Here is an 11690-nt window from a genome sequence, read left to right on the forward strand (position 1 = left end):
ATTAGAAAAGTAGGCCTAGCCTACCTTGATGCCCAAGAAAGCTTGAAGAATCTGTTAAACCACTGATTTTCCTTATCAAGAAGCATTTGCATGATGCCACGCTAAGGAATTACAATGTTCTCATCAAAATGAGAACAACAACACCCATATTTTACTATGTTTCTTCGGTTCCAAAATTACATAAAAATCTCCCATAGGACCTATTTTTGGAATCATACTTTCAAACCAGAAAACACATCCCACTATACTAAACAAAAATGAATCCTTAAGAAGAGGTGAGTTCTGATATCAAATGGTGCTACAATCAACTCACGAATATTAGAGGGATTTTGGAAAAAGATGAAGAGTTTTTTCAAGACATTGATGGAAACTTACAATGGATTTAGAGTAAAAATACATAATTTAAGTTCACAAATGCTCCAAAACCACCCACCAATTATTGTCATTGTTTTTCACACTTCTTAGAGTTCTATGTTCTTTGAAATGGAAAAAAATGGGATAAATTGGGCTATGCAAGGTTTTAATAGTCTTCCCAGGAGCTAGTATGTTGCTGAAACGGACACTGAGCAACTTAACTGGTCATAACATAAGCGACCTAGTGTTGCTTTGGTGATATTTGATTCCTGTACAGATACCTCTTAAGTGGTACTCATGCTACTTTAGCACCCATTATTTAAGCAATGATGAGGCCACTTAAGTTAAGCTTAGCTAGGCTTGCCTGATGGATTAAACAGTCAGTTGAGAGATTTTGTTGTCCTCCGCTTAAGCGAACTATAAGGGTTTTTAAGTGGTGCACCAGTTGAAAGATTAAAAATTTTAGGTTTACACCAAACCACGGGATTCATCTAGAATCCCATATACACAAATAAACTATGTGTAATACCCCACATTTCGGACTAGGATGAAAATCTATCATTCCTATGCGTAAATATTTCAAAAGCCTCAAATTATACGTAAATTTAGTGTTTTAATAAATTATGTAGTGTGGGAATCTATTTTAGCATGAATTTAGATCGTATAGGTCCCCTAACTCAGGTACAGGTTGAAAACTTTCCTATCGTTCAAGTTTTAGTAAGCTTCAAAACTTGGGTCAACTTCAATAAGCAATAAGTCATTGTATGTGATGAACTGGGTGGTTTACTATATATGAAATGAAATATCGTTGAATTATCTTTCTAAAAATACAATTTCTCATAAATACGATATCGAAGCAAGGAGTTATTCCTATTTTACTCCAGTATGTCAAGTTGGAAAACAGTGTGACGACATTCGTGATAGCTTAACACATTTGTGACGCCATATAATGAACGTCGTCAGCCTTAGGCATAAACCAGCTCCTAAGTGACGACATTCGTGGTAGCTTACCATATTTGTGATGCCCTATCCTGAAGGTCGTCAGCCATAGGCAGAAACCAGCTCCTAAGTGATGACATTCGTGGTAGCTTAACACATTGGTGACGCTCTATCATGAAGGTTGTCAGCCTTAGGCAGAATCCATCATTTGTGTGATGACATTTTTGATTGCCTATTATATTTTTTATGCCTTGTCACAAATTTCATAAGACATAGGCAGAAACAATCAATTCCAGCTCCTGTGTGATGACATTTTTGGCGGCTTGTCACTTTTTGATGCCTTGTCACAAATATCGTCAGCTATAATTTTCAGCAACTGTGAATTTATTTTAATAAGGGTATTTTGGTCTTTTTCCTTCACTTCCAACGACTTATAACCCTCAAGGAGCATATTATCTTCTATTCTCTAAAGTTAAATATTTCAAAAAAACTCTCTCATACACTCTCAACCACAAGATTAGGGTTTCCTCTCAAGATCAAAACACTCAACAACAAGCCGTAGGGTTTTCATAGAAGAGTCTATTTGAAGAAAATTTCATCGTCAATCTTCACGAATTCTTAATCTAAGGTATGCTATTGTTTATCCATTGGTCCCTTTCATCCATGGAGCTCAAGAATCATGTTTTAAATTGTAAATTATGATTTCCTTGTTGTTTTATGACTATATTCATATTAATTATTATTGTTTGAATTCAAGGTTGTGTCTTGATGTGTTTTTCATGAATCATATGAATAGGTTAGTTAGAAACCCATGAATTTGGGTGGTTCAAGATTTCTAAATTTATTAAGTATACCTATGCTCAATATTATCCGTGCAAGGTGTTTGATAAAATTCTTAAGATGCTAGAAATTCAAGTTTTCATGCTTCAATGATATCTAAATGACAAGTCCATGTTAGTTATATACTTCAATATAAATTCGATGTTGTTGATGTGTTGCTATTATTATCGTATGAAGCATGAATAATAATGGAGATATACTATATGTACATGAAATATATCCATGCACTCCCCACCATGCTTAAGATGTTGAAGAACTACATGATGTATAATATACCCTACTTATGGCAATGTGAATTCTGGACTCCAATATTACGATCAAGTCAGTCATGTTGTGTCTGTTTCCTTCCATCGAGTCCTGGGGGTACTCGTACCCAAAAATATAGTTGTGTCCCTAGATCCATGTCATGTTATCACGATACTCTCAGTCAAGCTATGATCTATAGAATTCAGTCAGTCATATAACTCAGGAAAATCCAGTAACCTCAATAATCTTATTAGTTTAGTAATCTCAGTGATCTCAGTACTCAATAATATCTGTAACCTCAATATTCAAATTCAATCTCAGTAACTTCAGTACTCTCAACCAGTCCTTAGAACTCAGTACATTTCATCAGTCATCAGAATCCAGTAAACTTAGTTTAGCTCTGCTAAACAATAGCACTAGTATCAATCTAGTTAATAAGTATCAGTTTAGCTAATCAGTTCAGTTCAGTTATTCAGTTTAGCCCAGTTATTTAGTTCAGTGTTTTTCAGATGGGAGTAGGATTCAGCACCAAGTAATCCTAGGGATGGGGACTCATCTGTTAGATTAGGATTGAGATCCTTAGAAGCAATCCCTAAGTTCTAGAACTACGTAGCCAGTGTAGGTACGACATGTCACTCGGTAGATAGGACTGTCATACTTAGGGGTGACCCATTAGCACATTTATATGTATAGGACTAATCCCAGGAGTCACCCGCTAGATTAGGACTTACTCCACAACAATGTCTTTTCTGGTGAAGCAGTACTGACACCCTTCAAGTCAGGGTAGATATTGGACCCCAGTCAGCTTAGTTTAGGGCATATCGGTTAGATGAACATGTCCCATAATTTTAGTTACTGAATTAGGGCTTTCAGACATAGTCAACTCAGCTTAGTAGTACAGATTCAGTATGTTAGATACATTTAATTGTTATCATTGTAAATAGACTTCAAGATCACCCATTAGCTAGGACTAATCTCTAATATGGTTAATCAGTATCAGAATTATTAGATTTAAAGATCACTCGCTAGATAGGAATGATCTCAGACTAAGTCAAATCGTCCTTATTGGTAGTATACTCATTATCACCCACTAGATATGACTGATCTCAGATTTAGTTACTCCAAGTAGAATGGAACTCAAAAAGTTCCATCAGAACTTAGACTTTCAGATACAGTCGCTCAGTATCAGTTACATCAGTAAGGTTGATCATTACAGTTATATCAGTTATGTCAATTTTTTGAACTCATGTATCAGTCATATCTGTTATCAGAATTCATGATATCAATTTTAAACTTTAGGACTATCAGACACAGTCAACAAGACTAGTTCTTCATAATTCAAACTTTCAGAAATAGTCATTCATCTATTCAGTAGCTTAGTATCAGTACACTTATGTTGTCAGTATTCAGACTCAATAGTCAGTATCTTCATAAGTTCAGTTATAATTATGTATGCATGCATTTATTTTGACGTTCATATTAGTCAGCATTGTTCATGCATATAACCCTGTATATTTAGCCTACCTCACTCATATACTCAGTACATTCAGATGTACTGATGCATTTACGCTATGGTGCTTTCTCCTATGTTACACCATACGTTTAGAGGTACGAGCTCCAGATCAGTTGAAGCATTCCAGTGTTTAGAGTTTGCAGTGAGTCCTTCTCATTCGAGGATTATATGATTATTGATACATGTACAATTCAGTTTCTAGATAGAGTTAGTTGGAGACATATTCCCTCAACTCCTTATTCTATTCAGTTAGAGGCTTTCAGACTAGATGTAAGATTAGATATTCAGATCTCAATATTTTTAGTATTTATGACTTATTTTGGTATTGTTATACCTTTTCCAGACATCTATTCAGTTTGAACCTTATGGCCTTTCATGTTCATATTCTTGCATTTTATGATATATTATGCAGTATACAGGTACAAATATCCTTCATAGGTTAGCTAGTGGTCCTTCGGGGTCATGAGCATCGTGTAGTATTTTGGTTCAGAAAATCGGGGTGTTACACTATGCTTCCATATCAAATTTGACATTTTAGATTGAATGTTGCTGTCAAATTTTCCATCGGAGGTCATTATAATGAAAAGTGGGTCCCACGACTGTGTTATTTTCTTAACTTTTGGGCAATAGCCCAAAATGAGTTTTAGAGTCTCAGGACTCAAAATAAAGGTCCACCTAACCTAAATAAATGTACCATAGTTGTTGGAACTATTAGAATTGGAATATATGTTTGTTTGTCTTATGTTTTTATTGGGTATCCAATTTGAACGAGTGAAGACTTCAAAATATTAATTGGTTCTAAAATAAAATAAATTTCCTGGTAAGTGAACAGTCAGCTCCAAAAACTCTAAATGGTGGAAATGAGAAAAATTACAAAAAATGACCTGGAAGGTCATTACACTTTGAAATGTCCATTTTAGGCTATAGGGGCCTTTAATTTGAGTCCCAAGGATTGTGACTTAGTTTGGGCTAGGGGATGTATTTTAGTAAAGTGGCTTTTAGGTGAGGGGACAAATGTCATCAAAATAACACCAGATTAAAATCTTAAAATGGCTTTGTTGAGTCCAGAATGTTGAATTTTATGGGGTAGCATAGTTAATTTGCATTCATGGGATTCCAAATAAATCCCGTGGGGTTGATGGAAACTTGAAAAAAACATATTCAGCTGGTGAATGGGCTCAACTTGAGAAATAACTTAAGTGTAGCTTTGGTCGCTTAAGGATCCAAGAGGTCTCATTAATGGCCAAGGTTAGTATGGCCCATATATTTAGCAGAGGCCGAACAATTTAGCAAACGTCGCTTAAGTGATGTATTGTCCATAAAAGTAGAGGTCGGTTAAGAGCAAGTGTTGCTAAAACTATCTTGTGACTCTTTAGAAATAACTAATTTAGCGGTAAGAATAAGGATATTAGATTCTATCCTTTACCCATTTTCTCCTATTTTCTTCACGTCCAAGAACATAAAAGGTCTAGAGAACAGGGAGAATTGGGGGGTTGATCCTTGGGTGATTGTGGGGTGTTGATGTTCTTGGGATAATCATTTCTTCATCGTAATCCTTGTAAGTATCCTCCTAATTCTTAGTTTAGTTCTCTGATTTAGTCATAAATCCCTATACCTCTAAGAGCTGATTTTAGTACCATTTGAGCTCAGAATTAAATCATTCTTGAGCTTAAATGATCCTTGAGCATAAGGGTACAATTTGTCATTTTTGATATTGTGATTTCGAAAGAGAGACCGATATGGAATTTTGAATTAATTCTAGACCCAAAGCTTTAGAATGGAATAAATGTATTATTTTTCTTGTGTTAATATATAGATTACTATTTTGATAGAGTGGCATCATATAAAGGCTTCTTGGAAGGGAAAATCTCAAATTTAGAGAACTTTAGCTGGCATTCTTTGATGTCCAGTTAGTATAGTCTTACCCTACTATTAGATTATTCTTTATTATAATATAGGTATGATATCATGCTAGTTTTGGGTTGGAAATTATAACTTGATCGCATAGGTTAGAAATTATGACAAGATCATACAGATAAAAAAATTAGATTATTTGCCCAGTTAATGAGTTGTATTTAAGCGAATTTAGCTTAACTACTATAAGGCCCCGAGTTTGTACCCCAGATGCCACACGGTGCTTACGACCCCGAAGGACCATAAGCTAACCAGTGATTAGTACCTCTGTGAGCACTAAATAATAGTACTAAATAATGCAAAACATAGACCGACGTGCCCTAAGGTTCATAATCGGAATATAGATTATAATAATATATGAAAACTGAATGCTGTCTAAACTAATCTAGTCTAAAAGGCCTCTAACTAGACTATCTAAAAGTGGAGTTGATGGAACAAGCTCCAACTAACTCCGACTACTGAAATACTGAAGCTACACCAATGCTGAAATAAAAGTATATGCTAAACAGATGATGACTCACTACTGAATCTGCTGCTGCTAATTGAGTTTGTCTAAACGTGGTTGGAAACCTGAGCATACAAACCTATGATATGATACATCATAGCATAAAAAAAGTATGCATTAGTACATAGAATGTAATAGTATACTAGATGAGGTAAGGTTGAATACAAGGGTTCATAGGCATGAACAATAACTGACTGAATGCTATGGAATAACAGGTTAACAGTACATAGATAACTGAAACTACTATAAAATACTGAGTATGCAATACCGTGTTTATACATGAATACTATATCTGAGCTTTTACTAAAGCTGAGAATTAAGTTTTGATACTGAGTAACTGATATTTGAGATCTGCTGATAACTGAATTACTGATAACTGAGTGACTGTGTGTGGCTATCCTGATTTTATAGAATTGAACTGAGTTCTATACTAAGACTGAAATTAAGACTGTGGGAGGTAATCATCTAACTGATATGCCCCAAAAAAGATAACTTGGGTCAAACCCATAACCCTAGTTTAAAGGGTGCCAGTACCGTGCCACAGGTAAGGACAAGTTGAAGAGTTACCCTCACCTAGCTGGTACTTTAATGAGAATGGTGGTACCCTTAACTGGCAGGTTAAAACACCTCATCAACCCTAAACTGGCAGGTAAATGTATCAACCTACGCTGGCTGCATAGTTCTGGAATGCAAGGACTACTTCACACCCTCTACTGGCAGGTGATCCCCAATCCTTAGGTCCACTCGGTGCTGAATCCTACTCCAAACTGAATAGACCGTTGACTGATTTCTAGGTTGTACTAGATTTAATTGAACTATTACTAATCATATTGACTGACTGAACTAGACTAAGTTTACTAAGTTCTATAACAAACTGAGTACTACTGTTTCATTACATAACTGAGACTATTCTGTAACTATTATAGCTCTAGGTAAACCATTCCCTTATCGGGTATTAAATACCCCAATACTCGATTGCAAGAAAAGTAAAGAATTGCATGATCTTGAAAAGAAAATCAAGGTCTACTTATTCATAATTCATTCATAGAGACATTTTATCAAACACATGTAGGGCATAAGCTTGTACATAAGCTAGCATGATATGATTTCACAATATAATTCGCATGGACATTCCATCAAACACATGGGGAGCACTACTTAATGCATATACTCACGGAAAACATGTAGACATTGTAACTACAACACCAAAACTTCCTAATTCAAGGATTGTAACATGGGAATCACATAATTCAATATATATGCAATTTCAATTTCATGGAATATACAGTTAAAAATTGATTGAAACTCAATTAATGTCATGAACATGAATACAATCCAATTTCAAGGATGTAAATTATGAATCAATATTTTTTAGTTTTTTTAACTTGAAATCATTCTCACCCGTATGACATGAATACTGAAAGAAGGGAAACCTTTTCAAAAAATGCCTCATAGTCTCTTGTCCATAAGTGTGGTATGCTACAGACACATAAAGAAGACTCTAATAGATCTGGCTTTCAGGCTACCTAGGAGTCTATTAAACCTTAGGCTCTGATTTAAAGTTTTTAATGCCCTGAGTGTGTAGCCCAGATGCCACACAATGCTTACAACACCGAAGAACCACAAGATAACCCATGACTGGTACCTGCTGTAAGCACTAAATAATAATACTAAATAATACAAAACATAGACTAACATACCATTAGGTTCATAATTTGAATACTAATAATAATAACGTCTGACAATAAAATATATAAAATGAATTTTGTCTGAACTAATCTAGTCTAATAATCCTCTAACTGAATTGTCTAAAAGTGTCCCTGATGGAACAAACCACCAAATAACTCTGACTACTAAAATACTGAAGCTACTGTAATGATGAAATAAAAACATATCCTCGACAAATTAGGACTCACTATTAAATCTGCTTTTGTTAACTGAATCTATCTAAGCATGGTTAGAAACCTGAGCGTCTGAACCTAGGATATGAGACATCGTAGCGCACAAAAAAATTATGTGTTAGTACGTGGAATGTACTGGTACGCTAGATTAGGTAAGACAAATGCAAAGGTTTATATGCACAAATAATAACTGACAAAATGATATGGAATAATTAAGTTAGAGTACATGGATAATTAAAACTGCTGTAAAATACTGAGTATGCAACACTGTGCATATACATGTATATTCTATCTGAGCTTTTACTAAAAAAGAGAACTAATTTTTGATACTGAGTAACTGATATTTGAGATCTGTTGATAATTGAATTACTGATAGCTGAGTGACTATGTCTGACAGTTATGATTCCGCAGAACTGAATTAAATTCTATACTGAGACTAAAACAGAGACTATGAGAGATAATCATCTAACCAACATGCCCTAGATAAGATAACTGGGGTCCAACCTGTAACCCCAGTTGGAAGGTTGTCTATACCATACCACGGGTAAAGACAAGTTAAAGATTTTCTATTATGTGGATGGTATCTAATGAGAATGGTGGTACCCTCAATGAGCAGGTTAAAACACCTCATCAACCCTCAACTAACAGGTTGATGTCTCAACCTACGCTTGCTACATAGTTCAGGAACGTAAGGACTTCTTCTACGGATCACACCCTCTACTGGAAGGTGAGCCCCTATCCTTGGTTTCACTCGGTGCTGAATCCTACTCCCAATAAAATAGAGCGTAGACTAATTTCTAGGCTGTACTAGATTTGAATGAACTATTACTGATGGTTTTTTCTAACAGAACTGGACTTAGTTCACTGAGTTCTATAACTAACTGAGTACTAATGTTTTGTGACATGACTAATACTATTCTATAACTACTGTATATCTAGGTAAACAACTAGGTTGTTCGGTATTAGATACCCCCAGGACTCGATAGCATGTAAAGTAAAGCATAACATGATCTTTTAAAGCAAATCAAGGTCCACTTGTTCATAATTCATTCATAGAGAAATTTTATGAAACACTTGTAGGGCATAAACTTGTACATATGCTAGCATATCATTATTTTACCATTTAATTCATGGAAATTCCGTAAAACACATGGGGAGCCCAACTTAATTCAAATAATCATGGATAACACGTAGACATTATAACTATAACACCTAAACTTTCTAATTCAAGGATTATAACATGGGAATCAGATAATTCAATATACATGCAATTTCAATTTCTTAGAATATACAATTAATCATGGATTGAAACTCAATTAATTTTATGAACATGAATACAATCCAATTTCAATCATGTAAATCATGAATCAATAATTTTGTAGTTTAAAAAAAAGGATTCTTGGACTCCATGTGTGAAAGGAACCCATAGATGAACACCAGACATACCTGGGTATTTTAATTCCTCATGTTCTTAGTGATTTTATTGAGGATTGCTCTTGATTTCTTAAAGCTAGGGTTATCTATTACAGAGAGAATGCTTTTTGATTTAGGATAAATTGATTAAATAATGACTTAATCATGTTTGTAGGGATTAAATCCTATTTTTAGACTGATTAAATTATGGGAAAAGACTTGTTTGCCGTTGGACGACACTTTTAATTTGGGATCTTGGTGTAACGCTGCGCTATCACGTTGTGTCACTAGAAATTGACAATTGCGACCTGTGAGATTAGCTTGATATAGTAAAATCGTGGTACGGCACTGTATACGAATTTAATCCTTGGCGTGATGAGCCATGATCGCAGAGTCACACTAGAAAGTGACAATTAGGAAAATGGTTTGTGGTGCATCGTAGTGGGATCGTGATGGATCACTAGATTTTGATAATTACCATTTGCACCCTCTCCGCGATGCGATGTTGTACTATGTGGTATACTGTTTTAAAAAAATGGTTATAACTCTTCACTCGGGTATTAGATTAGGGAAAATTTTATATCTTTAGAAAGTTGACTGAATTTCCTACACATTGATAAGCTCTAAACTGAAAAATACCAATTATTTTAGGAATTTTATATATAAATACTCATTTACCTAGAGTTAAATTAAGCTAGGGAAATACGGGGTATTACAACTACCCATTTCTTATTTTAAATTAATATCTTAGGATTTAATGAGAATTATGAAGCACTTAGTAGTGGGATTTGAATTCATAGTCTTTTTTTGGTAGAAAAGCCTTAGAATGGACCTTTGGTGTTTGAAGTAGGCCCCTCCTGCCCTTTTTGGGTCATGATGATAATTAGCTCCTTTTAGATTTAGAAAGCTTCCATCCATCGTTCTATTTATATTATTGAGCTCAAGTAGGGTTTGAACGTTTTTGAATTGACTAGGCTTGTATAATGTATATATTAAGACTGGTTCAAGTTTGGCAATTATGATATCTTTAATGATATTAATCCCAGTTGGAGTCTAGTATTCATGATACTATTTTCGTTTCAAGTATGGAATGTGAAATATTATTTTAGGTTCTATTTTTTCATTGCGAAGTTACTTATCATGTTTGTTAAACTGGTTCAAGTTTGGTATTTTTATGGTGTGGAAATATCTATGGTTATGGTCATAATTATAGTTTTGAAGTTTGGATATCTTATATGAGTGTTATTGTAATATTCACTTCTGATTTCATCCATCAGCCGTATAAGAGCATGGTTGAATTATTTATTCTTGTTTGCATTTGTTGGGTTATAGGGGCCTATTTAAATTATAGTTAGTCACATTCTCATTGATAATATTTAATCGATTATTTACTTTTAATATTTGAAGTACGGTTCCAGGTTTTCCCCTTTTCCTAACTTAGTTATTATCTCACATATTATTGTACTTATATTATGATTTAGCTTAGTTCATAAATCATGCCTACTGAGTACCTAATATTTTTGTCCTCATACTACACTCTTGCATCTTTTTTGGTGTTGATCCGAGTACTATCTGCTGCCATTGGCTTTGTATTAGTGTTGGTTGGAGTCCATAACTAGGTTGAGGTAGATTTCTCTGCTTATTCTATTTTTTGATGTTCATCCTATTTAAGTCTATTATAAATTTGATACTTCAAGTGCTCTGATTCTTTTGTTGAAGGCTCTTGTACCGACCTTATTAGGTTGTGGGATATTTAACTTTTTTCGTTATTTAGCTTTATTTATGTTGTTATCCTTATATTTAATGGTTTTAATCTTGTTATTTGGATAATTCTAGTATTTATTCGCCTTTCCACCAACTATCACATTACTTATTGTTTCGGACTATGATTTGGCATACTTACTAGTGGGATAAAGTAGGTGCCATCATGACTTGAGAAATCGGGCCGTGACACCTAAGTGATTTTTATTTTGATAGATTAAGAGATCTTATCAAAGTGTCAAAATAATGCTTAAGTAGATCAATGATTGCTAAAGCGACCTGGTCAAACAATCAAATGTCGCTT

Source organism: Capsicum annuum, chromosome 9, assembly GCF_002878395.1.
Source record: "Capsicum annuum cultivar UCD-10X-F1 chromosome 9, UCD10Xv1.1, whole genome shotgun sequence".
Lineage (NCBI taxonomy): Eukaryota > Viridiplantae > Streptophyta > Magnoliopsida > Solanales > Solanaceae > Capsicum > Capsicum annuum.